The sequence below is a fragment of the Python bivittatus genome, unplaced genomic scaffold (assembly GCF_059951505.1).
Source record: "Python bivittatus isolate LINGU-HERP-01145 unplaced genomic scaffold, Pbiv_v1 ctg000070_np1212, whole genome shotgun sequence".
NCBI classification, from domain to species: domain Eukaryota; kingdom Metazoa; phylum Chordata; class Lepidosauria; order Squamata; family Pythonidae; genus Python; species Python bivittatus.
The window spans coordinates 41635931-41646772 of NW_028277034.1; positions in this window are offsets into that span (position 1 = coordinate 41635931).

Genomic DNA, 10842 nt, shown 5'->3' on the forward strand with positions numbered 1-10842 from the left:
TAAAGACTATAGAAATAATTTTAAGAAGCCAGCTATGCACTTGAATTTGCTTTATTATACAGTAGTATAATATTTATGAAAAAATTCATCTTATTTATTGCGCTGATAGGTTTCACATTTTTTCTGGTGAAAATGTATAAAATTTTAAAAACCTGATTGAAACTATTGTTCATAAATTTCATAAGAATTCTATAAAAACAGAAGGTGTGAATCATATAAAAAAGAAGTAGGATCTGCAACAAAATAGTTCAGTGTTAGTGTAGTCATTCTTAAAGGTTTTATTTTAATTGGTGTAGTAGTAAAAGAAAGTCACAAGAGGAAAAAAATAAAAGGAAAAAACAGGAGGAACTAGAAAGACAAAGTACATAAAAATGTCAGTTTTTAAAACAAAGCATTAAACCTTGACCACATAAAATAATATTGATCAGACTTTCTATTGTGACAATAAAGCCAGTACATATGCATAGAGTGTAATTAATTCAAGATTGTACAGTAGTTACATTAAGTGTTCTAGCTAGTCAATCATGGGTGCTTCTGGAATCATCTCCTGAATAATCCATTCCTCTCCTTTCAATTTTCTCTTCCTTTTCTCAAGAAACGTTTAATATTTCATGGTCACAGACTACATTTGGTCTTCATTAGGGTTTGTTTGTTTTAACTATTTTTTCCTTCACATTTTTAAAAAAATCTAAACTATGAGCTTTTTTTTTTTTGAGCCTTCTATCATCTGTATGTAGTTGATGTAATTTTAGTTACATAAGGATTCACAGTAAGAGAAAAATATAAAGGATGATGTATCATTCAAATAACTTGGAGTAACTTATACATAACTTAGATAAGGAAGATGACTAGACCTAGATTAACATGCTATCGCATTATCCACATGTGAGACTATAAAGTCAAGATTATGCCATCAGTCACTTCTCTCTAGATAACATTTCCAAAATATGATTTTAAAAAACATTTTAGGCAATTGGAGAATGTATGGTCTCAGGGAGACTTCCAGGGAAGATGGCAGACTGAAGACGGCTCCGTGAAAAGTGGAGCCAATGTTTGCAGACTTGAATAAGGAGCTGATTAGTAGATCAGCTCCTATGACCCTCTCTGGACTAAGAGAGGATGCAAAATCACCCAAGCTGTTTCTCCTTACGGTTCTTCCTCACCAAGACAGTGGTTTCTGGGGGGGCGAGGATCAGGAGGCAAGGGAATTCACTGTAATTGGTCCAGCTGCAAACGGAGCCTTTTCAAAGGACACTAAGTTTGCATACTTCCCTTGCTACCTACTTTTGAAAATTGCCTATTAACTGCTTCAAAGAAGTTAGATGCCCTCAAAGTGACAAGATCATTAACATCAGGTTAGTGCCTTCAATCCTTAATATAATATAAGAAATGAAGTTCTATCTTTATACTTTTTAAGAATTTAAAATAAACAGCAAAAAACAAGACAAGATTTTGGCTATAGAAAGTTTTAAAGGGATTAAGGGCTCAGAAAACATTGGAATATTTGAATATTAAGACTTTGAAATTATTTTAAAGAATGAATCCATGTCTGTGGAGAAGAAAAATTGTTTTTGATATTGGAGACATAATAAGACAAGTAGCTTATAATGGCTTTCAGAGATTCTTTAAGGAACTGCATTGGGATTTTGAATCAATTGTGTCAGCTACATTGTGTCTTCTTGAGAACAGCCTGTTCCCAGAAGATGTTACAGAAAAAGATAGGCAACAAATTCCACTCAAGAACAACATGAACGAGATTCTGAATAAGAATTTGTTGCCAGATATAAAGAGAAAATTGGATGAGACTTTAAAAATCCAGAAGGAAATAAAAACGACAATGCCAGAAAGCAATTGGAACAAATTCTTTTTATTGGACACACAAAAGTGACTGCTTAAAGTATTGAGGAAATTTGTAACAAGGATCAATAACCATCTGAATGGATTGCAGAGAAAGATTGTTCTGTATATATATAAAAAAGGGAATACAGAGTCAGTCTGTTTGACCAGGTTTAAAAGGGGATATATTATTTTGGGTGGTTCTTTTTGGGTTTACTGATATCTTGATTGGAAAAATGTGGTATACTGGGTTTGCTTACATCTAATATGGTGTTTAAGCTTTTCCTAATTTTATAGTAGTTAAACTGCCTTGGTATCTAACTACCTTTTTACTTAAAGTAAGGAAGTTTGGTGAATTTTTCTTTGTAAAGGAGAAATTATCTCTCTTTGTTATGTTAAATTCTAGTCTTTTGTTTATATTAGGATAATGGGATTACTTTATATTTGTGAAAAGTGGATTTGTTTAAAGTTTAGAGTTGAGATATGGAATGTTTATTTGAATGGGTTATGTTGCTATTTGGGGTGGTTTTCTTTGGATTTATTGGCACTTTGAATGGGAGAAATGTTGTGTATTGGAGCTTGTCTTTTTTAAAGGAGGCAAAAATTGGAGGCGAATATGTGTAGCTCAGGGTTGAACTGTGGAGTCCTTGGGGTTCTCTGAGCTTGGTTCTTTTCTTGCAAACGTTTCATTACCCGGCTAGGTAACATCTTCAGTGCTAAAATGGGATGAGGTTTGCTCTCTATTTATCTGCTGTGGCATGCTTTGCCAGTGCTGGTGGGGGTGGGGGTTCTGTTTTGTTCTTCTGGTAATTCATTGATTAGCATAAATTGACTGCTTGATGGTGTGCCTGGTGGTGACCTTTGCTTATCTGGGTGATGATTGCTGGAGATGATTGCTGGTAATTGAATGCTGGTGAGGCGATCTTCTGATCTTTTGTCTCTTTTGAATAGTATGTAGATGCTGTTAATCTCTATGTGTCTGTTAATTGCTACCTTGTCTGAGTACCAGGTTTCCGAGAATTCTCTTTGCATATTTGGATTTGGCTTGGTCTAAAATGCTGACAGTTTCCCAGTTAAAACTGTGGTTGAGTCTGTCCATGTGTTGTGCAGTTAAGGAATTTTCATCATGTCTTCTGACTGCTAGTTGGTGCTCATGGATGTGCTCTGCTAGTCTTCTGCCTGTTTGTCCTACGTAGTGTTTGTTACAGTCCTTACGCTGTATGTTGTAGATGACTCGTTTGCAAGAAAAGAACCAAGCTCAGAGAACCCCAAGGACTCCAAAGGAGAAATTGTCTCTTCTGTTAATATTTTGGAGCTCTGTTTGGATTTCTTTTGCTAATAATTGGATAAGGAGAAAATGTTACTTATTTGATTTGCCTGTTGTTAAGAGATAGATTATGGGATGAAGAGTTTTATATTCGTTATATTTGCTAATTAAGAGGAGGTGACGAGTTTAAGAAATTGTTTATACTTGTGATGAGGGTGGGAAGTTGCTTTTTTCTTTTTTCTTTTAGTTTGTATTTTATTGTTGTTTCTAAAATTTTCAATAAAATTATTATTAAAAAAAGAGAATGTATGGTTTACATTATTGGCTGTTTTAATCTCATGTTATTGTTGGTTTAATGAATGCCACATTGAAGAAACAGGAGTTACAATAGTAAGAGTCAAGCTTCAGATGCAATCATAGGCATCTGATAGAAGTCACAATGACATCACATGCATCATATTATCATCTCATAAAGAACATGAATTATATAGTTTTCATCAGTTTCATCATGATACAAATAACATATAGTATAGGATGAGTGGAACATAATCATCCTAAAATGAATAGCGTCAGGGATATTGTTTGCTGAAAGGTTATATCTTTCGATCTGTGTGTTCTTCCTGTCTTAAATATGTGGCAGTTGCTGATAGTTACTTATATAAGGAGTACGCATTGGGCATATGTTCCAAGATACTTTTTATTTCACAGAACTAAACCAGGATAATGAGACCTGGTTACCCATGGGTCCAAATGTTGACATTATGCAGCCTTATGGAATATTAGTTTGGGAACTGGTAAGTATTCTATACACACTTCCAAAGATAATAAAAATATTCCCATGCTTATTAAATTGTTCACTCTAATATTAAATTCCATTATATGGAATAACTTGAATTTTAGTAACACAAAGAAGGAAAATTATGTCTGACTTGCCCAATTTTTTTGGCATGGTAGAATTCAGGGTAAATCAACCATGACAGAAGTTTTGCTGATCACAGTAGCTTATAAGGAATGTAGAATGTTACATTGAATTGAACTAGCTGTCAGAATAGGAACATCAGTTTAATTTCTACTTGATTCAGAAGATTAGCACAACTTTGTGTGGAAAACATACCAGGTTCCTTATTTCCAGTTAAAATTATTTGAGAAAAGGTGTCTGGGGAAGACATTACTGAACTTGGATCTTTCCATCATTGGGTAGATTGAAGAAAGCAGCTTCATAGGTTTATGTATGTTCCTACATTCATACACTGAATTCAGTTAAATCATGACAGTGCAAATTGGCTCATATCTCTAGGTCAGTGAACAGCCAGCCCAATTTACCCAATACAAATAGGTACCATTTTAGGAATGCCTAAAAGAACTAACATTCTTGTCGAAGGGATTGCTCAATTTTGAGAAATAAGACTTTGTCTTCTTGAAATCAGACACGGCATTGGACTCACCAGATGCTACATGTAGAATATAAATGAACACATTTATTTTGAATGCAAATTACCCCTAGCCTGCATACACAATAATGTGTTCTGGTTTTTCCATTATCTATAATAGTAGAACTAATTGCCATGGCATTTTGAAGGAAACAGTTTCTAGCACTTAACAAGGTGTCCATAGCAATACAGGATTCATAAGGGATTGACCCCACAATCTGTTACAGTTGGGCCTTCCTCTCTCCTAATTTAATGATGAATGAAGGTTAATATTTAAACAGGCTGTCAATAGATAGAGAAATGAAGACCGTTAAAGAAAGACTTCAAGCTGGGAAACCTGCATAATTTGCACTCTTGAAAGGAGGCTCAAATTCAGTTTTATATAGATAGTACACAGATGCAAAGTGCTGGTCTTAGCAAAACACCAAAAGCTAACTACCAATTAAAAAGCATTCTGAATATATCACTGCTATATTCAGCAATAAAGTGCCTTAAACTCACTGTAACCATATTGATAACTTCTTTTATCACATCCTAATAAAGACTGTGTAGAGCTACTAGATCATAACCAGTTATGGAGTTCTTCACAACAATATTAGATGCATATTGTAGGCTAAAATGTGATAGCATCTATGCATTCATATGTACACACTTTCTATTTTCATTAATTAATTAAAACAATTTATACCCAACTGGCAAATTGCAATGCTTGGCAATTAACATTGGGTTAAAACAATTAAACAAGAATTAACCAAAACAACATAAAAACAACAGTAAAAAAATAGATCACACACAATCATGATCCAAACCCATTATGAAATGGGCCCATCTAACCCTCTACTCAATGTCTGAGAGAAGAGGTAGATTCTTTGGAAGACCAACTATGTTGAAGCCATCCTAATTTCCTTCCTTTTCCCCTTCTTTTTTTAAAATAATTTTATTAAAAGTTTTAAAAAGGAAGATAAAAACTAATACAAACTAATATAAAGTAAGAAAGAAAAAAAAGAAATCAAAGAGAAAGCTAAAGCAAGAAAGGAAAAAAAGTAAAAGAAAAATAGAAAAGAAAGAAAAAAGATAGAAAGAAGTGGCTTCCAATCTTCCTTACAGTAGTTATAAGTACAATAATAAATTTACCTCTTTCTCTAAAGATGCAACATGACTCTCTTCTTTTTATAATCTATCCTGTCTAATCATCAAAACCATAAATCATAAGTCCTGTTTTACGCTAAAAGTCCATAAGGGGTTTCCAGTCAGCAATAAACGTAGATACTGTCTTTTCTCTAATCAGAGAAGTGAATTTGGCCATCTCAGTGAGTTCCATCATCTTCACCAACCACTCCTCCATTGCAGGTATTACCAAATCTTTTCATCTTTGCTCATTCAATAATCTTGCTTCAGTTATCATATATGAAAACAAAGTTCCATGACTTTTTTCCCAACTGTTTGTCCATCAGTCTCAAAAGAAAGACCTCTGGTCTCAATTGTATATTAATCTTTAAAATCCTCCGAATCAGTGTATGTATTTGAATCCAAAATTTTCTAGCTTTTTTACATGTCCACCAAGCATGATAAAACATCGCTTCTTGTTGTTCACATTTCCAACATAAATTCAAAGTGCCTTTATACATTCTAGACAATTTCTTTGGTGACATATACCAATGGTACATCATTTTATAAACATTTTCTTTAAGATAGTTTAAACTTGTTAAAGTAGTTTAAATTGAAACTTAACATAGTTTAAATTTCAATCCTTTCAACCACATATTTTCCCATTGTTCCATCTGTATATTATAACCAAAAAATTTAGCCCATTTTATCACACATACTTTCACTTGTTCTTCTGTTTCAAATTTCAATAAAAATGCATACATTTTAGCAATTACATGTTCATCATTTATACACAATTTTATTTCAAACTCAGTCTTACAATGTTCAAAACCATAAATTATTTTGTCTACTTTAAATCTTTCTAATAACTGTAAATAAGAGAACCATTGGCAGCTATATCCCTCTGTACTAGATCTTCTCTTGATTTTATTTTACATTCCCCTTGACAAAATTCTAGTATCTCACGATAAGTTAGCCATGTGTGTTTGCCTATTATTTCTTGTCCATAAAATGCTTCTTGTGCTGAGAGCCACAAAGGTGTTTTTGGGCACAACCTGGGTTTGTATCTATTCCACATTCTCAATATGGCACATCTAACATAATGATTTTTAAAATCCACATTAACCTTGACTTTATTGTACCACAGATACCCACACCACCCAAATCTCAGGTCATGTCCTTTTAACTCCAAAAGCCTTCTATTTCTCAGCAGCACCCACTCTTTCATCCAAACCAAACATCAATTTCAAATCAGGTAAACCTAATCCTCCTCTTTCCTTTGCATCCTGTAACACCTTATATTTAACTTCTGGTTTTGTCCCCTGCCAAACAAATTTAGATTTATCCCTTTGCCACTGTTTAAATGGTACATCACTTGTCAAAACAGGTATTGTCTAAAACAAAAACATCATTCTAGGCAAGATATTCATTTTTATGAGAAATTCTCCCCAGCAATGACAGTTGTAGTTTCTCCCATCTTAACATGTCTTTTTAAACTTTGTTCCATGTCTTAACACAGTTATTTTGAAATAACATACAATTCATATTTGTCATAGTGATACCCAGATATTTTACTTTCTTCTCAATCTTAAAACCCATTTTATTAATCAATTCTGTTTGATCTTCTATTGTCATGGTCTTGGTTAACTGTCTTCTGTTTTGTTAATGTCTTCTGTTTGTTGATCTTAAAACATTCTAATGCAGCAAATTCTTTTAGTTTTTCCATTAATGTTTCAATTCCTTTTAATGGATCTTCCAAAACTAACATTAAGTCACCTGCAAAAGCCCTTAATTTATAAGTTTCTTTTTTAATCTTTACTCCCACAATCCTCTTAACTTATATCTCTATTCAGTATTTCAAGAACCAAAATAAACAAGAGAGGAGACAGTAGGCGTTCCTGTCTTGTTCCTTTTTTGTATCTCACAAGGCTTTGTTACATCTCCATTAACAATTATTTGTGCTTTCTGTGAAATATAAATCGATATTACCCATTTTATAAAGTTATCTCCAAAGTTCATATCTTCCAAAACTTGAAACAAGAAATCCCAGTTCAAATTGTCAAAGGCCTTCTCTGCATCTAAGAAAATCAATGTGGCTTGGTTTTCATTACATTGATCCAAATATTCCAAAATGTCCAATACATTTCTAATATTGTCCTTTAACTATCTTTTAGGTAAAAACCCACATTGATCCTCATGAACAAATTCTTGCAAAGTTATTTTCAATCTATCAGCTAGAATTGTTGTAAACAACTTGTAGTCGTTATTCAGTAATGATATCGGCCTACAGTTTCTTGTTAAAGTCAAATCTTGTTCTTCATTAGGTATTTGTGCTATATTTGCTTCTTTCCAACTCTCTAGCATTTTTCCTCTCTGTAAGATAGAGTTCATGTATTTTGTAAAGGTTGTAAAAGTGCATCCTCAAAACATTTATAAAAAGAACCCGATTATCCATCTGGTCCAGGCACTTTCCTGGTTTTATCTTTTTTATAGCTTCACAAACTTCCCTTATTGTTATAGGTCCATTCACAATGTGTCTCCATTCTTTTGTAATCCTTGGTAAATTTTATTTCTTTAGGTATTCATCTGTTTTCTCCAGAGATGTTACTTACTTTATACAAGTTGGAATAATATTAATGAAATGCTTTTTGCATGGTCGTGCTATCCATTAATGCAGAATCTCCCTCTTGTAATTTCAATATCATTTTCTTTTCTTTTTCTTTTCATAATTTATATGCCAGCCATTTACCCTGGATTGTTTGCAAACTCAAACTTTTTTTGCTTTATATAGTTCATTTTTATTTCAATTTCTCTAACTGTTAACATAGATAATTGTCATTATAAAAGCTTAATTTGTTTAGAAATATTTAACTTCTCTGGAAATTTAATTCTTTTTATCTCATCGAAAATAGCTTGTGTTTTCTGTTGCTTCTTCTTTCTGAGTTCACTATTATGTTGTATAAAATAACTTCTGATAAAAGCTTTGTGTCCCAAACCATTCTTAAATCAGTTGTTGTTGTTGTTCAGTCGTTAAGTTGTGTCCGACTCTTTGTGACCCCATGAACCATATTGCGCCAGGCCTTCCTGTCCTTCACTGCCCCCCTGAGTTTGCTCAGTTTCATGCTCTTTGCTTCAGTGATGCTATCTAACCATCTCATCCTCTGCCGTCCTCTTCTCCTTTTGCCTTCAATCTTTCCCAGCATCAGGGTCTTTTCCAAAGAGTCCTCTCTTCGCATTAGGTGACCAAAGTATCTGAGCTTGAGCTTCATTATCAATCCTTCCAATGAGCAATCAGGGTTGATTTCCTTTAAGATTGACTGGTTTGACCTCCTAACAGTCCAGGGGACTCTTAAGAGTCTTCTCCAGCACCACAGTTCAAAGGCATCAATTCTTCGGTGCTCAGCCTTTTTTATGGTCCAGCTCTCACAGCCATACATTACTACTGGAAAAACCGTAGCTTTGACTATGCGGATCTTTGTCGGCAAGGTGAAGTCTCTGCTTTTTAATATGCTACCTAGGTTTGCCCTTAAATCAGTACCTTTATCTAAATTATTTTGAAAACAATATTTTAATTCCTTTTTACAATCCTCCACTATTGCTTCTATCTATAGCAACATTTCATTTAGTCTCCATCTAAAAGAACTGGATTTCCTTTCATAAACCAAACTCATAGGATTATGATCTGAAAAAGGCTTTGGTAGGATCTCTTCTTTAGGAACCCTGGTAGCTAAATTCCTTGAAATCCAAATTCTTGAAAAGAATATGTTTTTCAGAAAAGTAGGTGTAATCTCTTGAACTGCCATTTTTCTGTCTTCATATATCCACAAGCCATAAATTGTCCAAATTTAGGGCTTGTGGAGATATCAAATCAAAGGAAACTTTTGGTAATTTGCCTTGAGTGATTTTAATATTTTTCTCAGAAGTTCTAGCCACTTCATGGAGAGATCACTCCATTCTCATCTCCCATCAAATACCAATTTTTGTATTAGTCTTTCCACAAGTCCTTTGTAGAACAGTACTTTATCCTAACTTGGGCCATAAATTCCCAACATCCCATGCAAATTAACTCCCCCCACCCCAACAAATCTATCATGCTCATCAGTCAATACAAGCTCTGGTTTTAGCTGGGGGCTAATATACAAAACAATTTCTTTTTAGTTCCTGCTGAAATAAATTCTTTACCCAATTTTTTATAAATCAAATATTTTATGTCAAATATTTTAAATCAAATATTTTTTAAATATGTGTCACTTGTAGGCAACTTGTATCTTGTTTAAATTTTTTACAATAATGATTTTTTCCCTCTTTTGAGGAGCATTTGCTCCATCTATATTTCATATTAAGCATTTGTAATCCATACTCAAGCCAAAAATTTAGTAAAGTCAATACCTGTAACACCTAGTTCAGTATCATCCCTTTCAGCTTCCTGTTGCATCTGTTGAAGTTTTGGTGTAGTCTCATCTGACACCTCCATTTGAATCTCCTCCAATTCCTCTTTAAATTTTTTGAGAAATTCCCTTGTCTTCTGGATAGAATTCAATAGAAACCTCTGCTGTTTAAAAGTAAAAATCACACCTTCCAATCTGTCCCATCGAAATGGAATCTTTTTCTGTTTTAATCTCTCAGTTAAAGAAAAATATTCTTTTCTCTTATGCAAGATTATAATTGGAATTTCTTTAAGAACAATTACATATGTATTCAATACATATGTATACATATGTATACAAGTCTTCAGTCTTGTATTAAAATGCTGCTGCAAAACGTAATCCCTTGTCTTCTTCCTGACAAAGTGCACCAAGACATTCCTTGGAACATTCCTTATTCTTGCAAATCTTGCATTTGTTCTGTATACTTTATCAGTTTCTGCCTCTGTATCCTCCTCATCCCAGTCCAAAAAATTTGCTAAAACTTTAGTAACCTTTTCTCTAATATCGTCACCAGAATTGCTCTAAATCTAAAAGCAAAAAACAAAAAAAAACCCTTCTCCTCAGTTCCAGTAGTGCCAAATTATCTAATTCTCTTTTTAGCTCTCCGTCTATAACTTCTGTCTTACTCTTCAGAATTTCCATTTGCCATTGATTTGTTTTACATCTCCAGACACTTATTTTACAGAGGATTCCATCTTAACTTCTTCTTTCATCACCTCTTTTATCTTTACAAGTCTTTCATCCATTCTTTTCCTAAATCTATCAATTTAGTATC